The 20,639-nt window shown below is 45.3% G+C and overlaps 1 pseudogene; it reads right to left on the bottom strand.

Moving 5' to 3' along the window:
- Positions 1-255: 255 nt before the first annotated feature.
- Positions 256-3,946, bottom strand: LOC105826462 (annotated as a pseudogene).
- Between the last annotated feature and the right edge of the window lie 16,693 nt (positions 3,947-20,639).

The raw sequence follows: 20,639 nt of genomic DNA, 5'->3' as shown, positions 1-20,639 counted from the left end.
TAAGCCGCCCCTGCCAGCCTCAGCTGCCCTCATGCCTGGCTAGGGTAGACGGTTTCCAGTGCCCCGAGGTACCAGTGGATGCTCCCCCACTGGCACCCTGCCCTGGCACCTGGTCTTACCCTCCCCGCCAGGTGGCCAGGCCGGGCAGCTGTGAGTTATAAGCCAAAGGGCCATGCTGCCTCCACCCCACTTCCTTTCTCCCCCCACCCCAGGAAAGCAAGAATTTATGCCCCACTCCTCGCCTTTGGCTCCCCCCTAAGTGGGGCTGGATTCCGACAGAACTGCAGGCCGTCTGGGGTGTCACCTGCTCCCACACCGTTGGTGCCCTGGGGGTGCCTGGACCAGTCTTGCAAGAGGCTGACTGCTGGGGGCTCCTCCATCTGCACACGGATAACCTGGAGATCCAGCGTCCCGCCGAGCCCCGGAGGGGGAGCTGGCTGGGGCAGGCCTCCTTCTGCCACCTCCCCCTCTTAGGGGAGTCCTTGCTGTCTGGAGCCCTGAGCTGGGTGGGGGAGAAAACTGCAGGACCAAGCCAGGAGGGAAGCTGCCCTCAGTGAAGTGTCAGATCTTGGCTGCTGCTACGAAAGTCTCTGTGGGTGAGACGGGCAATGGGGTTCTGGGCCAGGGTCCAGGTTTTTGGTCACAGGTCTTCCTCTTTTCTTCCTGACTGGCTCTTCCCCAGGGAGCTCCTTCCACCTCTGACCACTGGGCTTATTTCCTGGCTCTGTAGCGGAGGCAGCAGGAAGCTCGAGGGGGCAAAGTCCCCTGGGACAGCTCCTTTTAGGGAGGGATGGGTTGTCCTGTGGGTCGTCCTCGGGGTCAAGGAGAACCCATGATCTCTGCTGGCATTCCAGCAGGGTCTGGGTTGGAGTCTGGGTCTGGCTCAACATCCCGGCCTGATTCTGGGTGGGGACAGCTGCTCGGCTCTGACATCCTGCAGAAGGACCACCCCCTCGCTCCAGGCTTCCAGGATGTTGCTCTTCTCTGAAGGGCCCGGTCCAGGGTGGGAGGATGCTGCTCCAAGATGTGCGAGCGAGTCGTGGCCGACTGGGACGGATCTCAGTGCCACACACCATGCACGGCGCCCGGCCACCCGCCCACTGCCCCCGGGCTGTTGCCCACCAGGAACTCCTGTTCCCAAGACACCTGCTGCTCGGGCTCCCCACAGCCGTCACTGCTGCCTGCAGCAGGCTGGGTCTAGGTGGTGGGTCTTCTCCCGTTGGGTCACTCTGAGCATCGGCTCCAACGGCGGAATTACGGCACCCACCATGGCTTCTTTCTTGTCCTCCCTGTCCTCGCCTTTGAGCATCACCTCAAAGCAGTCGAGCACGGCGCCCTTGGCCTTCAGGGCCGTGGTGCGGCCGTGGGCGATTGCGGTGACTGCGCTCGAGGACCGGTGCGCAGGCCTCGGCCCACAGTCGGGACCGCGCCAGGCCCCTGGCCTGCGACAGGTGCATCCGGGCCTGCCTGAGACCTCAGAGCATCTGGCTTGGGATCCAGCCTTGAAGGATCCCAACTCATCACGGTCAGGTAGAGGAGGATGAGCCTACAAGGAAAACAGGTGGAGTGACAGCCCATCTCTGTCTTCAGGGCTTCCCTGATCTCCTCCCCCTCTCCCTCAGGGACAGCACTGAGCAGACACAGGGGGCTTGAGCCTCTGAAATTAGAATGAGGCCAAGAAAAGAGCAAATGGCACCAGATGGGGGCCTGACATGGAGGAGAGGACCTGCCATGGGTTTGTGTCTGAAGGTCACTAGAACATCCTACTGACCTTGGCTGTTTTGTCTATCCAGAAAAATACACAGCACTTCTCCCTCCTTCTGCAAAATGCGCCCCGCCCCCCTCACTCTAGCACGTGGCTGGCGTAAGAACAGTCATATCCTTCCAGATTTGTTTCCTTGGCCAGCCCTTGACTTAACTAGGCCAGGCAGAGACCATGCTGGGGTTTTCTTTTCTTTAACGCGAGCCCTCTGGGAACCCATCTCAGTGCCCCTCAGGGGCCCTGTGTGAGGTCTGAGCGATGCCAGGTAGACGCTGTCTGGGGACACGGAGGCCAGCCTGCAGGGAGCAGAGAGGAGAGAAGGGGGTGCTTGGCACTCAAGCGTCTAGGCTGAGTCGTTCCAGAGGTCCAGCTGTATTTCCAGCTGTATTTCCTCCTGGAATTTGATGTTTGATTACTTACAACAGTAAATGCTCCTTTTCTCCCTGATATTGTCTTTTGTTAGATTTCAAGCACATATACTTTGGGGTATCCTGATACATAATTATAGTCAGTCCTCTGTATCCACAGGTTCCATATTTGCAGGTGAAAATTTTTTTTTTTTTTTTGAGACAGAGTCTCACTGTGTTACCCAGGCTAGAGTGCCGCCTAGCTCACAGCAACCTCAAACTCCTGGGCTCAAGCAATCCTTCTGCCTCAGCCTCCCGAGTAGCTGGGACTACAGGCATGCGCCACCATGCCCGGCTAATTTTTTCTATATATTTTTAGTTGTCCAATTAATTTCTTTCTATTTTTAGTAGAGACGGGGTCTTGCTCTTGCTCAGGCTGGTCTCGACCTCCTGAGCTCAAACAATCCACCCGCCTCGGCCTCCCAAAGTGCTAGGATTACAGGCGTGAGCCACCGTGCCGGGCCTGAAAAATATTTTTTAAAAAATTAAAAATGACAATACAATACAAACAACACTGTATAGCACTATTTACGTAGCATTTTCATTGTATTAGGTATTATAAGTATTCTAGAGATGATTTAAAGTACACAGGAGGATATGTATAGGTTTCATGCAAATACTACACCGTTTAATATCCAGCACTAGAGCATCCATGGATTTTCAAATCCTCAGGGGACCTGGAACTAACGTCCCACTGCTACTGAGAGAGGACTGCATGCGCTGCGTACACGATCGTGCTCTTGGCCACCAGTGCCACTGTGGGTCAGAAACAGTCCTGCGGGGGATTGGAAAGTGGCTGCAGAAGGCAAGAACCAGCTCCCCGGGGGCCCAGGGCTCTCCTGTGCTGTGAGAAGCTCTCGGAAGGGAGAGCGTTCTGCACTGGGGCAAGTGGCAGCAATCAGCTCAGGGAGGGGACAGATGTGTGGTTTTCCTGTCAGTGGCGTTGGCTGCATATTTTGTGAATTTGTATCCAGGATCTAGGGGGGCCATCATCCCTTACAAAGTTCTAAGCCTTGAGGACACCACTTTGCAGGAATCATTGGAGTGAACTGTACGAGTGAGTCAAGGGAGGGAGAGAGAAATGCTTCTAGCTGGAGGAAGAACACGTCCATAGCCAGGGGCCTCTCTCTGACCCCAGAGTCCCCCTCAGGAGCCACACCCTGCACACCAGGTACAAAGGTTACAAAGCATGACTGTGTGTGTGCGAGAGAGAGAGAGAGAGAGAGAGAGAGAGAGAGAGAGAGAGAGAGAGAAAGAGAGAGAGAAAGGCAGAATAATCTGGAATAAAACCTCTTAATACAATGATATTTTCTTGATTATCTGAGATTTTGCAAATTGGCTTATATGAATGTGGTCAATGTAACCAATGGGTTCTGTGTAAACAGACAGCAATAATAGCTACCATGTATTTATCGCCAGCTGTGCGCCCTGACGTGTTGCTCGACACTGGCCCTGTTTCCCAACACCCCCAGCGAGCCTGCAGGGTGAGCGTCCTCACCCCACTCTGTGGCTGAGAACACAGACTCAGAGGCGACCGTGCCATGGCCAAAGTCCTTCTGTAAAGAGGCAGAGCCAGGACTTAAATGTTGGTCGTCTGTCTCCAAATCCGGAAATCCCGCCTGTTTCCACTCTGGCCACGTACCTCGCACACGGGGGCACGAGGGGACGGCGTGGAGCCCAGCGGCTTCCGGGCAGCGACGCCCTCTGTCCTAGGCCTGGGCTGGGCTCCCGCTGTGGTTGCCACCTCCTCCCCTGGCCCTTCTGTGGGCTCCCTCATGTGTCTCCTTCGTCACCGTCCCTGTGCAGGTGTTTCTGCTCTTTTTTCCCCGTTTCTCTCTCCAGAAGACTTTATTTATTTTGCCCCTTCTCTCTCCCTGCCCGCCTTGATGTCTCTCTGCATGCACAGTGACTGCTCAGTTGTTTTTCTTTCCCTCACTGGCACGCTCCCTGTGTCACTCTTCCCTGTGCCCTCCCCTTCCTCTTCCACCTTTTCTTTCCTAACTGCACTTCGCTTTCCCCATGCCCTCCCCCGCTTTCACCTCTCCCTGCCTGCCCTGCTGTTGGTGCAGGCGACCACCTTGGATACCGGTTCTTCCAGCAGGTCCTCAAGGAGGCCCCAGGCTGTCCTGGCTGGAACATCAGGTGAGGGGGAAAGGGAGAGGCCTTCATTCAGCAGTTCCACGGCCTGCTCACGCCCGGAACAGCAATGCACACGCCTGGGCCCATTTACCGGTGCTCCCCAGGGAGGAGCCATGCAAGGGCACCGTGCTGCTCGGGCCAGCTCTTCCCAAGTCACCAAAGGTTCCTGCCAGGACTCTTGTAAACTGGGGAAAAGTTGATCTCCTGTAGGGACTCCTGGGCCATCTGGGCTTGCATATATTGGTGTTTATGTGCAAACGTTACATGATCATCTTCTTCTCACCCCTGGTAATGAGCCAGATGCTCCTATAAAAAGCAAGTTTTCTCCTTTGCCTAATTTTGCTGGTAAAATCCCCAAAGGATGGGATGAAAATTGAAGACACTTTTAAGTTTAGAAACTAGAGAACTTCTAGCATCCTGGCACCTGTAAGAAAGTCTGGCAAGTGTAAAGGGGAGTTGTGGGTTAGGGCGGTGTGCTCAGGCCTGGCAGGAAGACAAGGCCATGATCAGACGACAAGCCTGGATTTCCTTTAATTCCTTTCCCCAGAGTTCCTTGTTCCTTGTCTGCGAGGCTCAGTGGTCTGTGCTTTCCCAGTGGCCTTAGCTATGCTGCAGTTCTCCTGACATGTCTTATTCATGTGGCTGCTCCCCTTGGAATTGGGGTGTCAGTAATGCCTCTGCTTAGATTTTTGTTTCATCTTAAAATTATTACTCCGTCAGAAATACTATTGTCAGTAGTAGAATTAATGTAGGAGATGATTAATGTCTTCCGGGACATAATATCTTTTTCTTCTGTCCCCACAGGGAACGCTCATGAGAGTGTGTCCAAATCTGTCAGGACAGACCCCCTGATCCCGGGCACAGAGGGCCACACTGGCCCTCCCCATTGGATATCCAGATGCCCGGGCCCTAGGGATATGCCACTTTCTGTAGCCACAGGAACTCACCCAGGGGGTGCAGGGGAGGCAACATCAGGACCCCCATCAAGGAGGCAGCTGTCAAGATACAGGAATCTGGAAGCGAGATGTTTCATTGCAGTGAGGGCTGTGGCTTCAGAGTTGCTTAAAGAAAAATCAATCTTTTATCCTGTATAGTTTGAATGTTCATGTCCTCTCCAGAATTTATAGTTTGAAACCAACCTCCAGTGTGATAGTGTTGAGAGGTGGGGCCTTTCAGAGGAAACTGAGTCACTAGGGCAGAGCTATCACGAGTGGGCGAATGCCATTATAAAGAGGGTTTGCTGTCTTTGCCTCTTGCCTTCTGCCACGTGATGGGACAGCAAGAAGGCCTTCACCAGATGTCAGCGCCTTTATCTTGGACTGCCCGGCCTCCAGAACTATGAGAAAGTAAATTTCTTTTCATTATAAATGACCCAGTCCCAGGTTGCTGTAATAGCAGCACAAAACCAACTAGGACACCATCCCACCTTGAAATTGTGCCAGTGCTCCCTGCCATTGCTCTCGCTAGGTGGCAAGAAATTAGGACAAGCACTTGATGCTATTCTCCAAAGCACCTCAGACATAACAGGGGCCAAAATGTTCCTTGAATCTTGCATTGTGAACTCTCGATAATCCTCGCTCTGTCCCCTCCTCCCTGCCCTTGCAGGCCCCGCAGACCCTGAAGCCAGCAGCCATCCTGGAGGCAGAACAAAGGGGTGGCTCCCTCGACTTCCCTTCAGGGCCCTGCAGCTCCCCCGGCTCCTGGGGGCCCTCAGGCCTCTCTGCCACTTCCTGTGTGGGGACCTGGCGCCATGATGTGAGCCTAAAGTGGAGAGAGGTGAGAGGAGCCGTCAGGGGAGCCAAGGGACACTCAGCCAGGGCTGCCGCTGCTGGGCGCCGGGTCTCTGGCCTCTCACTCATGCTCTCAGCCAAAAGGACTTCGGCCCTAGTTCCACGGAGAACTGAAGTGTTTTTGCTTATTCCCATGTTCAAGGAGGGAGAAAGTTCTTAAAGTGATGTGAAGAATTTGCTTTTTTTTTTTTTTTTTTTAAGCAAGAGCCCTTAGTTGCCCTCCTTACCGGCCCCGCTCACTGCTGTCTTGGAAGCCAACTCACCTCTTCCTGTGGCTGGGGCCAGACTGATCCTGAGCCGATCCTTGCACATGAGTAAAAAGGTTCTTCATCTGCATTTGGGCCCAGCTGGAGCCAGAGGAAGAAGGGGCAAGAGCAGGGCTGGCAGCTAGAAGAGCGGGCTCCTGTGCGGACGGACGGCAGCTCTGGGGAGGCCCCAGGAGGCCACTGTCTCGCAGGCTCCTGCCCTGCCACATGGGGGCTCAGGCTTCTGCCACATGAAGTGAGTGTCCAGGGAAGGAGAGGGTCAGTCAGCATGGCCTGAGCCACCTGTCCTCAGTGCAAGTCTGTGGGGGGTGGATAGAGTAGGGAGAACAGGGTTGAAGAGGACCACCCTGACCCTTCCCAGGACGCTTGCGGTTCATTCATTCATTTGTTTGAATGGGTTGGAAGAGCCAGGTGTTAGGTGAGGCCCTGGGGCTACAGAGCATGTTGCCTGAAACCTGGTAGAACTAAGCTTGACTTCTTACTGCTCAACTAAGTCACTGCGTGACCTTGGCTTTATCATAAAATTACTCTGAGCCTCTTTCAGTAAACTGAAAAGTATTTAATTACACTTACCCTGTACCTAAGGTTATTGGGAGGCTTGAGTTAATGACGTTCAAAAAGCAGTCATCATAGTTCCTAGAAAAGGATGAACCAATGATAATGACCATCAGAGCTCCCCTGCCTCGGGGGAGCGTGCAGCTTCCTGGGACTGTATCACACAGGAAAAAATGAGTGATAGTAGCTGAGTTCTGGGGGTCCTTAGGTTTGCCAGATTCTATTTTGGGAAGTGATCTGAAATCAGGGCTCCTACTTCTCAAGCTCCTGCCTGTACCCAAGACATTTCCCAGGCTGAATCTGCAGTGGGGTTGGATTTCTTGTCATCCAGGCTGCTTCCCTTCTTCAAGAAGTTTTGCAAAGCCTGCCACAGCAGTGCCATGGGAATTCCTTCATAGCGGGGCCTGTCTTGTGGATAATAAAGTGGAAAACATTTTGTGTTGATATTTGGAAAAATTGACAAGTTACCAAGTGGGAGTGCAAGTGTGGTCGTGGAAGTACGTTTGCAAGCCCACGCATATACACGCCTCTTTTTTCTTAAGGCATTTGCAGTGCTGATTGATTGCTGCTTAAGAAAACTTGACATCTTTGGCCCTGTAGACAGAGGACATGCTTTTCTTTTTATCAAGATCTTGGTTTGCCTAGAAAAAGAATAACAAGGGAGCATAAGGGTGGGCCCCAGTAATGAGAAAGCAATTGGGTGACAGGTGGTGATTATCAAGAGAAATCCGTTGTGGTGGGGAGGGCATGGAGGCCAGCGAAGTGTGTCCTTAGCTACCATGGCCTTCGTGGTGGGCCCAGGCCTCTGCGAGCGTGAAACACACCCTGGGTATCACATGGCCCTTCTGCCTGCTGCCCCTGGGCCCCTTCGTACACACACACACATAGTGGCTTAGTCACTGTAACTATGTAGACTGAAGAGTTTAAACAAGGTGCAAGAATTACAACAAAAAGCTAGCGAAGATCCCTGTGAATTTTTGGAAAGCATATCAGAAATATACAGATGCGGATCAAGAGGTCCCTGAATATTTGTGCATGGTTAATATGACTTTTATAGGACAGAGTACTCCAGGTATAAGGAGGATAACTGCAACATGTGGAAGGGTAATTGGCGGGAATCCCTCACAGCTTGTTGATATTGCCTTTAAAGTATATAATGCTAGCGAAGAACAGAAGCTGAAACCTACGTGTTTTGTTAGCTGCCCTGAGCAAGCGTCCTTTTAAGATAGCCAAAAGTGAAGGGCAGAAAAGTTCACCCTAGGTTGAAATACAATCAGTGTGCTTTTTTTAAAGAGGAAGGACATTGGAAAGAGCACTGCCCAAGATTACAAAGGGCTCCAGGTTGAAAGAAACCCCAAGGAGAGCAAATGGTTTCTTAAGTCTGCGACTCAGACGATGAATGAGGTGTCCTGGGGCTCCTTGCCGCAGCGACTCTGATCCAGATACACACACGGGGGCCCCAGGCACAATGAACAGTGGGGACGTGATGGGCAGACTTTTAATTGATCAGGAGCTACCTTTTCTGTTCTCAACTCTAACTTCCCTTAGCCAAATGGTGGAAAACACCAAGTGGCGGACAATGCCTGTGCAGCGGGAAGGCACGGCAGCCCCAGGGGCCTGGCGTGGAGGCCACCACCAGGGCTTGGGGAGGGGTCAGTAGCGGCGTTCAGGGCCTGGGTCATGGCTGTGGGTGAGGCCAGGGCCAAGGCCACAGAGCTCCACTGTATTCACCAGACCTTACTCCAACCGACTGCCACTTCTTTTAGACTTTGGACCACTTTTTACAAGAAAAAATATTCAATTCTCAACGAGCTGTGGAAAATGCCCCTCACTATTTCAGTGCCACTCCCCTGCAGGCCTCTTCACTGCTGGCAAAAACGAGCTACTGTTAAGATGACAAACCTGTGTCGATAGTTTAGACATACGCTTTGATTAAGTGTACTGCTTCTTGTTTGATATAATAAACTAAACTTTTGATTGAAAATCAGACATTTCATATTTAATGACCTAGTAGTAATAGTTCTATTGATATGTTTTAAATTTCTTTCTGAGTCAGTTTTGGTATTTTGTGTGTTTCTATGCATTTGTCCATTTTATCTAGGTGACCTAGTTTACTGGCATAGAAGAGTTCATAGAGTCTCTTGTAATACTGTATTCTTTGTATTTCCTCAAGTCCCCACTTTCATTTCTCATTTCAGTTATTTGCATCTTCTGTCATTTTTTCTTAGTCTACCTGAAAGTTTGTCAATTTTGTTGACATTTCCCAAGAACCAACTTTAATTTTCTGGATTCTCTCTATCGTTTTCTATTCCCTAATTTTGTTTTTCTATGATCTAACCTTTATCATTTGCTTCCTTCTCTTAGTTTTGGTTTTACTTTGTTCTTATTTTTCTAGATCCTTAAGGTTAATTATTCACTTGAGATATTTCTTCTTAAAGAAGATAGAGGTTTATAGTTATAAATTTTCCTCTGTGATCTGCTTTCACTGAAGCTACAATTTTTTGTATGTTGTATTTTTGTTTTAATTTGTTGCTAAATATTTTCTAATATCTTTGTGATTTCTTTGACCCATTGCTTAAGAATGCATCACTTAATTTTCATGTATTTGTGAAATTTTCAGTTTTTCTTGTTATTGATTATTTATTTATTTGTTTGTTTACTTATTTATTATTATTTTTTGTAGAGACAGGGTCTCACTGTGTTGCCCAGGCTGGTCTTGAACTCCTGGCCTCAACAATCCTCTCTCCTTAGCCTCCCAAAGTGCTGGGATTACAAGCATGAGCCACCATGCCCAGCCATTATTTATTTTTAGCTCAATTCCATTGTACTAGAAGATAGTTTGAATGATTTTAATATTTTAAAATCCACTGAGACTTGTTTGGAGCCTAAAAATATGGTCTACTCTGAACTATGTTCCATGTGCCCTTTAGAAAAATGAGTATTCTAGTGTTGTAGATTGGAATGATCTATATCTATTTCTATTTCTCTCTCTCTCTCTCTTTCTCTCTCTCTCTCTAGCTAGCTAGATAGATTTGTTACATCTAGCTGGTTTATAGTGTTTTTTAACCCTCAATATTCTTACTGAATTTTATTTTGCAATGACCCAGTCAAAATATTGATTAGCAGTAAGGGAAAAAGGCTTGGAGTGAGTTAATGAAACCACAGGGAATCCTGCTTCTGCTTAGAAAAAGAAATGTAATTGTCATGCATACAGACGGCTTAATGGAGCTTGTTTCCTTTACTTAGTCTTGCAATGAAGGGGATGTTCTGAAAATGAAAGTAGCAAGGCAAATGTGGATAAGGAAACAAGACTGAGATTTGAAAGCTTTGCATTGGCCTTTATGTTTCCGCATCCACAAATCTCACATGCACAGATCTCTCCTCACCCCTGCCTGGGATTTGTGTGATGTGCAAATGCAGATAACGAAAGTCATCTAGAGACTGCAAAGCACTGTCCAGGAAGGAGTTATTGTGATTACCATCATTAACGTGCTATAGATTACTTGTGATCAGGCAGATGAACAAACTTAGGTTGGGAAAAAAATAATAAAGGCAAGGAGATTTGGACCCAAAGTGATCTTAAGCCCTGATATCCTAACATTGAGAGCATTCTATCGGGAGTGTAAAGATTCATTATGTTTCCGACTCAGGCTGGTAATAAAACAATTAAGCCACTGTGTTATATTCATTCGGATATGGTACACAAATGAAGTGATTATATTATTATGTTACTCAAATGACTTCAGGTGATTATAGGGTTAAAGGTGCATTGAGAAGATCTACTTCAGTCATTTTAAAAGTTATTTTGTGAGTTTGTCAAAGAAATATAGAATAAAATTTAAACCACCCAGAAGCCTCAAATGCAGGAATAAATTTGTTTAAACTTTGTTTGTTTGCTAATAGTCTCCTATTGTTTATCTAAGCCAAAATAATTCTTCCTGCATGGGTCATTTGTCAATGTCTGGAAACATTTTTGGTTGTCACACAAGGGAGTGAGGGATGTTGGCTTTTAGTGGGTGGAGCCCAGGGAAGCAGCTCAACATTCTGCAATGCACAGTATGGCCCCACCACAAAGGATTTTCCAGCCTCAAATGTTGATTAGCACCAAGATTGAGAACCATGTCTAGGCGTAGGAATTTTCTTGGTGAGTATCTATTTCCATCCATAATGACTGGATGGAGCTGTTTTGATGAATAGCTCTATTTTATTCTAACCAAAAGTGTTTCTTGAGTGGAACAGCTTACTGTCATCTTTCTATTTTCCTACAGGCAACAACACCACTAATAGAGGTGCAGTAGCTGCCTCATGCCCAATGTTCAACAAGATGTTGAGGACTGAACTCTGATTTTTTTCTTTGCCAAAAATAATTCCTTTCTAAGAGGGCCTGGTGAGTCACACCCACAAATGATAAAATCTCAGTAAACAGGTTTTTATGATGCAGTTACTTCCCGACCTGATTCCGGTATAGCGTCACATGAAGGATAGAAGACCCTTGTCTTAACTCAAGCATTCCTTTCCGCTGATTCCTGGTCTTTGGACAAATCCTAACTCTTTCAGCCAATTATCAACTAGAGAATCCCTAAATCCACCTGTGACTTGTAAGCCCGTGCTTTGAGATGTCCCACCTTTTCAGGCCAAACCAATGTACACCTTCCATGTGTTGATTTATGATTTTACCGGTAATCCTTGTTTCCCTAAAATGTATAAAACCAAACCGTAACCCAGCCACAGTGAGTCCACTTGCTCGAGGCTTCTTGGGCATGGCTCTGGGTCATGGTCCTCAGATTTGGCTCAGAATAAACCTCTTTAAATTATTTTACAGAGTTTGTATTCTTTTCCGTTGACATTGTACTTCTCAGGTTTCAAACGCTGGGCTCATGAATCAAGCTGGTTCCTAATGTTGGATAAGCCTACACTTTCGGACAGAGCATCTGGGAAGGGAGGAACCATCCAAAGTTTATTTTGGGGAGCCTGAAACCCCATTGCCATGCTTTGCTTGGGAGCCTGGAATTTACAATTATGTCATGTGGACAATGATTGAATATATGCTTTTAAGATAAGTGGCTTATTGCACCCTTTGAGGATCTGATCTATTTTGCCAAGTTGTCCCTTTGAAAAATTAGCCACACTAAACAAACCATCTTACATCTAATCTTAAGGACTCTCAAAGGCAGTAAATATGACCTAGCTAAATTATCTTGGTTTAAAATTATAGGCAAATGGGAACATGATTAGAACTTCCAACCAGCATGTTGCAGTGTAATTTTTATATTATTGTTTGATATAACTGGTCCTCTTATTGTTCACGGTGTGATGAATTTTTAATGCTAATTATCCAGGTATAAGAAGCCATGGATATTTTGGGAATAATATGTTGATGGGTTATGCCCTTAATTCATAAACACAATGTTTTGCTATTCTGTGAATGGTGGCAGAGTTGGTGTTGAGTACTAATGCGCATATGGTATTTGGGAAGCTCCGTCTTTTCGGTGTTTGGACTACGGTCTAACTTCAGCCAAAATTGCCCTGAGAGTGATATAAACTTGAGATCTCAGGATGCACACCTGTGAGCTGTGCTTCCGATGGCAGAAATTCATTTGTGTGCTGCACCGCGCATGAAAGTGGTGTTTCTCCCCACGAAGATTTTGTCATATTTAAGGTGAAATATTTTTTAGAGTGTTTAAACTGAACTTGAAGCATAAATAGCCTTAACATGTAAGTTAAACTTTTCTTATAAACTACTGAAATAGTGTAAGCGATACCGAAAGGTATGATGGATTTTGTATCTCCAAGGATTCAGGGATATTTAAATCACAGTGACCCGATCTTCTTAAGTTTTTCCTCTATAAATCATCGCCGGCGCCGTGAACAACAGAAGAGTACCTAGAGAGGAAATCTCGTGCCCTGCTTGGAGTCTAGGGAATGTTTATCAGGGCTAGACATTAGATGAAAAAAATAAATTTTAAAAAATGGAAATAACAAATGTAGAAATTTAAGAGTTTCGGTTGTCGTTCTGCAGATTTCAGTGTGCTGGAGTATTTGCTCCTTGGTGGCTGGTGAGGTCTGCTCTGTCAGGATTGCCTTAAATTTGTGTTATCCTGGTTGGAGCTGGAGCCTATTCTACTAAGTGAGGGATCACAAGAATGGAAAAACAAACACCACATGTACTCACCATTAAATTGGTATTAATCGATTAATACTTACGTGCACATATGGAAGTAACATTCATCGGATGCAGGTCAGGTGGGAGGGGGGAGGAGGGGATGGGTAAAACCACCTAATGGGTGTGGTGAGCACTGTCTGGGGGATGGGCATGCTTGTAGCTCTGACTCCGGTGGGGCAAAGACAATATACATAACCTAAACATTTGTACCCCTGTAATATTCTGAAATTTAAAAAAATTGGTAAAGGAGCATTCAAGTCCCCAAGAACAACCTTCTATGCCCCAGTCAGAGCAGGCAGGAACCAACACAACGACATGGACATGACATGTCAGAGATTCCACTCTTCCGTGGAGAGGCTGCGCAGATATGAACAGTTGAATATAACCCTGATCCACTGAAACGGGTTTCTCAATCTCGGCACCACTGACGTTTGTGTCTGGGCTATGCTCTGGAGGGGGCATCATTCTGTGTACTGTAGGATATTGAGAGACATTCCTGGGCTCCAAACACCAGGTGCCAAGAGGATCCCCCTTCCTCCAGTGGTGGTGCCCAAAATCTCTCCAGACCTTGCCAGATGCAGGGAATAACTGAGCTAGAATTAAGACAAGCTGCTATTAGAAGCTAGGGGAGCTGCTATTGAACGTGATGGGTGTAGAATCCTATTAGAGCATAAAGCAACAAAAATAAGCCAGTAATACTGACGCAGTCTTTATTCACAATTCTGATTCTGTTTTCATCATGGATTTCTTCATCGTTACTATTCACATTGGTTTTTATTTCTTTAAATATTGCATTAAACGTTAATTTAACTTGCATACAGAGTTTGTGTCCCCTTAAATTTCAAGCCTGAAGTCACTTCCTCCTCTACCTGCCCCTTCATTTCTGCCCTCCTTGGCCCCTTGGGGAGAGCATTGATGCCACACAAAGTGCACCCAAGATGACTTTGTGCAGTTCCTCCTTTCTCCCCTGAGCTACTGTTTCCTCCTTTCGCTGCCCAGCGCCACGCTCTGCACACGCCCGTTTCCTCTCTAGGCTGGACTCTGCACCTGTGCAACTGCGAAGTTGATTTGCTTTTCAGAAAAACAGAAATTTTGTTTTCCACGAGCAAAGGAAGGCAAGGAGGAATTGTGTCAGGTTGAGAGACGGAAGTGACAGCTCTTTTGGTTTGTTTTTGTTTATTTGTATGTTTATTTTTTAAAAAAAAAACTTTTACCTTTTGATTTTAAATAGTGGCAAAAAAAATTACCCTCTCAACCATTTTTAAGTGCACAGTTCAGTGGCATGCAGTGTTGTACGTGCACACTGTTACACAGCCGTCTCCACCATCTCCAGAACCGATTTTATCTTCCCCAACTGAAAGTCTTTCCCCATTAAAGAACATCTCATTCCCCTTTTCCCCAGCCCCTGTCAAGCTCCATCCTTCTGTGTCTATGAACTTGACGACTCCAGGGACCTCAATATGTGGAATCATACCTGTCGTCCTTCTGCGAATAGCTTATTCTACTCTGCATAATGTCCTTAGGTTCATCCAGGCTGTGGCTAGTGTCAGAACTAACTTCCTTTTCAAGGCTGAATGATATCCCCTGTGTGAATGAACCCCATTCTGTTCATCCATTCATTGCCAAGGGGAGCTTGGGTTGCTGTCACCTCGTGGGTACTGTGATGAAAGCCGCCATGAACACTGGGCGTGCAAGTACCTCTTCGAGACGCTGCTTTCAGTTAATCTGGGTATACACCCGTAAGTGGGATTACTGGATCGTGTGCTAACTCCATTTTTAATTTTTTTAAGGAATTTCCATACTGTTCTCCATAGTAACTGCTCCTTTGACATCATACGGCAAACGTTGCGCCAGGTTGAGAGTTCCTCCTTTCGCTGCCCGTGCTAAAGCTCTGCGCACTCCCGTTTCCTCTCTAGTCTGTATTCTGCAGCTGCAACTGCAAAGTTTCTTTGCTTTTCGGAAAAAAGAAACTTTGTTTTCCACAAGCAAAGGAAAGCAAGAAGGAATGATATGGCAAACATTGCGTCAGGTTCAGAGAAGAAAGTGACAGCTTTTTTGGTTTGTATAATTTATATGTTTATTTAAGCAAGAGTAGACATGGATTCCAAAGTCTCCACAAAAATGGCAGTTTAAAAAAAGTTTTCTATTGACATGTGATGATTGTACGTATTCCTGGAGTACATAGTGATGTTTTGGTACAAATAATGTACAGTAATTAGATTACAGTACTTAGCATATGCATCATTTCTAACATCATTTCTTGGTGTTGGGAGCGTTCGATATCCTCCTTCTAGCCGTTTGAAGCTATGTAATACATTACTGTTAACTGCAGTCATCTTGCGGTGCTGCAGAACACTGGAAAATATTCCTCGTCTCCAGCTGTAATTTTGTGTCCTTTAACAAATCACTGCTTCTTCCTCCCTTCCTCCCACACTTCCCAGCTTTTAGTTTCCTCTGTTCTACTTTTTACTTCTATGAGATCAAGGGTTTTTTTAGCTTCCATGCCGGAGTGAGAATATACAGTGCCTGGGCACGGGCGGACCGAGGGAACCTGCGCCTCCACCGCCCAACCCGGAGGGGCGCGACACGAGGCGCCGGCGGTGGCCCCGAGGGCCCGCGGGCAGCGGTGGGGGTCGGGGCCTCCCGTCAGTCCGCCACGGCCAGTGGCCCCAGGAAACCAGTTCCCCACAAACAGCCCTCCAAAGCGCCCTAGCGGCCTGGCAGGGCGGGGACACACAAGACCCGGCGTCACTCCAACCCCACTCCTGGGCGGCTTATTTCATGTAACATAATATCCTCCAGTTTCGCCCATGTTGCTGCAAATGTCAGGGTTTCACTTTTTTATGGCCAAGGCCAAATACTATTCCTTGTATGTATATACCACATTTTTAAAAATTCAGGATGTTATTGGGGTACAAACATTTTGGTTACATGTAATGTGTTTGCCTTGCCCAAGCCAGGGCTACAAGTGTGTCCCTCCTCCATACAGTGCGCTCTGCTTCCATTAGCTGTGAGTTTACTTCCCACACCCCCACCTGACCGGCATCCCGTGAGTATAACTACCATGTGAGCACCTTAGTGTTGATCAGTTAGTACCAGTTTGATGGCGAGTACATGTGGTGCATGTTTTTCCATCCTTGTGATACTTCACTTTGAAGGATGGGCTCAATCTCTATCCAGGATAATGTAAGAGGTGCTAGATCACCATTGTTTTTTGTAGTTGAGTAGTATTCCATGGTATACATATACCACTTTTTATTAATCCGCTCATTTATTAATGGGCACTTGGGTTGTTTCCACATCTTTGCAATTGTGAATTGTGCTGCTATAAACATTTGAGTGCAGATGTCTTTATTATAGAATGTCTTTTTTTCTTTGGATTGATGCCTGGTAGTGGGATTGCTGGATCAAATGGTATTTCTATTTTCAGCTCTTTGAGGTATATCCAAATTACTTTCCACAGGGGTTGTACTAATTTGCAGTCCCACCAGCAGTGTAAGAGTGTTCCAATCTCTCCACATCCACCCCAACATTTGTTATTGGGGGATTTTTTGATAAAAGCCATTCTCACTGGAGTTAAGTGATATCTCATTATAGTTTTGAGTTGCATTTCCCTAATGATTAGAGATGTTGAAAACTTTTTTATATGTTTGCTAACCATTATTATGTCTTCTTTTTAAAAGTTTCTGCTCATGTCCTTTGCCGATTTATTGATGGGGTTGTTTGATTTTTTCTTGTTGATTTTCTTAAGTTCTATATAGATTCTTGTTATCAGCCCTTTATCAGATGTGTAGAAAACAAATATTTTCTCCCATTCTGTAGGTTGTCTATTCACTCTAATGATAGTTTCCTTGGCTGTGCAGAAGCTTTTTACTTTGATCAGGTCCCATTTGTTTATTTTTGTTGCTGTTGTGATTGCTTTGGGGGTCTTCTTCATAAATTCTTTACCTAGGCTGATGTCTAAAAGAGTCTTCCCAACATTTTCTTCCAGAATTCTTAAGGTTTCACACCTTAAGTATAAATCTGTTATCCATCGTGAGTTGATTTTTGTGAGAGGTGAGAGATGGGGATCCAGTTTCAATCTTCTGCATGTGGATATCCAGTTTTCCCAGCACCACTTATTGAATAGAGATTCTTTTCCCTAATGTATACTTTTGTCTGCTTTGTCAAAGATTAGATGACAATATGAGGATGGTTTCGTATCTGGGATCTCCGTCCTATTCCAAAGATCAATATCTCTGTTCTTGTGCCAGTTCCATGCTGTGTTGGTTACTATAGCCTTATAGTAAGGTTTGAAGTCTGGCAGACTGAGGCCTCCCAATTTTTTCTTTTTGCTTAAGATTGCTTTGGCTATACAAAGTCTTCTCTTGTTCCAGACGAAGAGTAGAATTATTTTTTCTAAATCTGTAAAGAATGATGGTGGAATTTTGATAGGGATTGCATTAATTCTGTAGATCACTTTAGGTAGAATGGACATTTTAACAATATTGATTCTACCAATCCATGAGCATGGTAAGGATTTCCATCTGTATACATCTTCTACAATTTCTTTTCTCAGTGTTTCATAGTTGTCCCTATATAGATTTCTCACCTCCTTTGTTAAATATATTCCTAAATATTTAATTTTCTTTGATGCTATTGTGCAAGGTGTTGCATCTTTGATTTGATTTTCAGCTTGACTGTTATTGGCATATATGAATACCACTGATTTGTGTGCATTAATTTTGTATCCTGAGACTTTACTGAATTTGTTTATCAATTCCAGGAGTCTAAGGCTGGTTCAAATCCATAAATGCAATTCACCACATAAATAAAAGCAAGAACAAAGACCATATGATTCTCTCAATAGATGCAGAAAATGCATTTGATAAAATCCAGCACACTTTTATGATAAAAACTGTTAACAAAATAGGCATAGATGGGACATGCCTTAACATTATTAAGGCCATGTATGATAAACCCACAGCCAATACTGAATGGGGAAAAATTGAAAGCATTCCTGCTTAGAAGTGGAACCAGACAAGGTTGCCCACTATCGTCACTTCTATTCAACACAGTGCTAGAAGTCCTTGCCAGCACGATCAGACAAGAGAGGGGAATTAAGGGTGTCTGAATGGGGGCAGAAGAGGTCAAACTCTCACTCTTTGCTGATGATGTTATATTATATCTAGAAAATCCCAAGGATTCAACCAAGAGACTCCTGGAATTGATACCACATTTTCTTTATCCATGTATCTGTTTTTGGACACTTGGGTGAATTCTATATCTTGCCTGTTTGGAAAAGGTTTAGTCAACATTTTGACTTCTCCTAATAAGTCACAAATAGTCATAATAGGGACTACAGAGTCACTTAATTCCAAATTTTACAAGAGGCCATGAGTACAAGATACCTCGTTGTATTATTACATTGTTGCAATCTCGTCTTAGAAATTATTCCTTTCCTTTAAATTCACAAGGGGATTTTCTTTTATATAACTTCTCCAAAATTTTTAGTCAAATGTCAATGAAGAATTGTTTTTTTAAAAAATGGAAATATATAATAACACACAATAATACCATGTGGCAAGAATAATAAACCAGTGTCTGAAAAGAATAGCAATTCCTTTTAAAGAACATGAAGTAGTACAAGGGAAAAAAATAAAACCTAAGTTTCCCCTCAGGGCACTCTTATGTTTGAGCCTAAACTCAGGGACCAAATGAAAGAAGAAGCGTTTGTACCCTACTCTGGGCTTGCTTTCCCAGCTTTGAATTTGGGGATCTGTGCTTTTCAGAAATACAACAATTATCTTTACTCTGTAGGTCCTGCCTTCGCTGATCTCCAATCTATAATGTACTATCATTCAGGAACGACATATACCCAAAAGCGACTGCTCACTAAATGTCTGCATGTTTGCCTCTGCATGTATTTGTGGGAATCTATGTTTTGGTGCATGTGTGCAACTGTATGTTTCTGTGTATATGTATGTGTGCTTGCATGTGTGTGTTTCTATGTGTACACTTGAGTTTGTGTGTGTGTTTGTGCATATGTGGGGGTGCGTGTATAAGAAAGAGAGAGAGAGTGTGCAAGGAGAGAGTGCATCCTTGCAGATGTTTGCACCAGGCATAGAATAAACGTGGAAAAAGAGAGGAACCACTCAGACAATGCTCAAGTTATATATGTTTCTAACTTCCCTCTAAGTTATTCTCCCTGATTTGCATGGATGTTTCAATTCCCTACTTACACACTTTAGTATTTGTCACTGGCATTTCAGAAAATAACATCAAACAAAGGATCCCGTCTAGACATAACCTGAAAATGAAAACAAAACCCCCTATGCATCTAGGAGGAAAACAAAACAAAAAACCAAAACGAACAAAAGACTAAACTTTAGGTCTAAGGAAACAAAAATCAAGCTTCTCTTACATATCCCTGCGATGCTGAAACATCAAATGAGGATGAAGCAACACACCTACAGACTTTTAACTGGAGAAAATGGTTTTCCCTCCAAGATATTTATGAACTTGAAATTGATGAGCTCAAAAAACATTTTCAACATGTATTTTCTGAAAAAAAAAGGTAATTGGAAACACAAGCCCTCTGTTCAAGAGAGAATACAGATTAGACACCAAAGAATCGGGATGTGTTTATATAAAGGGCCGGCAGATATTCTCCTATTCACGTTCGGTTCTGTTCCCAAGAATCTAGCCGGGCAGTCGGTTGCTGGGCGGTGATATCTGTCATCCATGTAGATAGATGCATTCTGCACTTTCTCTCCTGATATTTCTCTTTTGCCTGTTCTCTTTTTTCAGAGCTCAGAAGATGTGTATCTTATGCTGCATTCATTAGGAATCTCCTTCCAATTTTGGGTCAGGTGTCAGTGCTATCATTTGCTAATATGGGCTAAAATATTTTCATGGTGGAGAAACTAACAAACCATTGTTTCCTTCTTTAATACAGACTGCTTTCGAGGTGTGAGCACTTTCTGTGACAGCATCTGCTCCTGTAAACCATTTGAGCTAACAATGTACATTTCCGTAAGATGCTGCTGCTGCTTATTCCTCTTGGAAGAGGACAACTTTCTTGCTTTCTGTATCCTCAGACCTGTTCTGTACATGAAATGATCATTTGACTCCAGTGGGTAGGTTTGGAGAAAATTTCCTGTATGGACTGACAAAGTTTCTCCTGGAAACTGTGTCCTGTCCAGAGAGATACTAATTGTCAGCTAAAGAATATATCTCCTGCATCAGGGCCAAGTGGAATCTCTCTGCCGCCCTCTGGCATGCCCAAGCAGCCCAAGCGGCAAAGACCACATCCCTCTGGGTTGGTCCATGGGCTGGGAGCCCCAGCGCACATGGTGAATGGCTATGTCTCCACTTCACACTTTCTCTTCTACAGAATCCCATTCTCTGTGGATCTCTTGTGCCCTGGGTGTTCAGCCAGAGTCCAAGAAAGGTACAAGGGAGGAAATTCAGGGGCTCCAATGACTCTCCAAAAATACAAGGGACACTGTGTGTGTAATGAGCTTTTGAGCATTCTAAAGCAGTTTTTTTTTAATGTATCCTCTGATTCTCTTGAAA

This window comes from Propithecus coquereli, unplaced genomic scaffold (assembly GCF_000956105.1).
Source record: "Propithecus coquereli isolate 6110/MARCELLA unplaced genomic scaffold, Pcoq_1.0 Scaffold890, whole genome shotgun sequence".
Lineage (NCBI taxonomy): Eukaryota > Metazoa > Chordata > Mammalia > Primates > Indriidae > Propithecus > Propithecus coquereli.
This window is presented reverse-complemented; position numbering and strand designations above follow the sequence as displayed.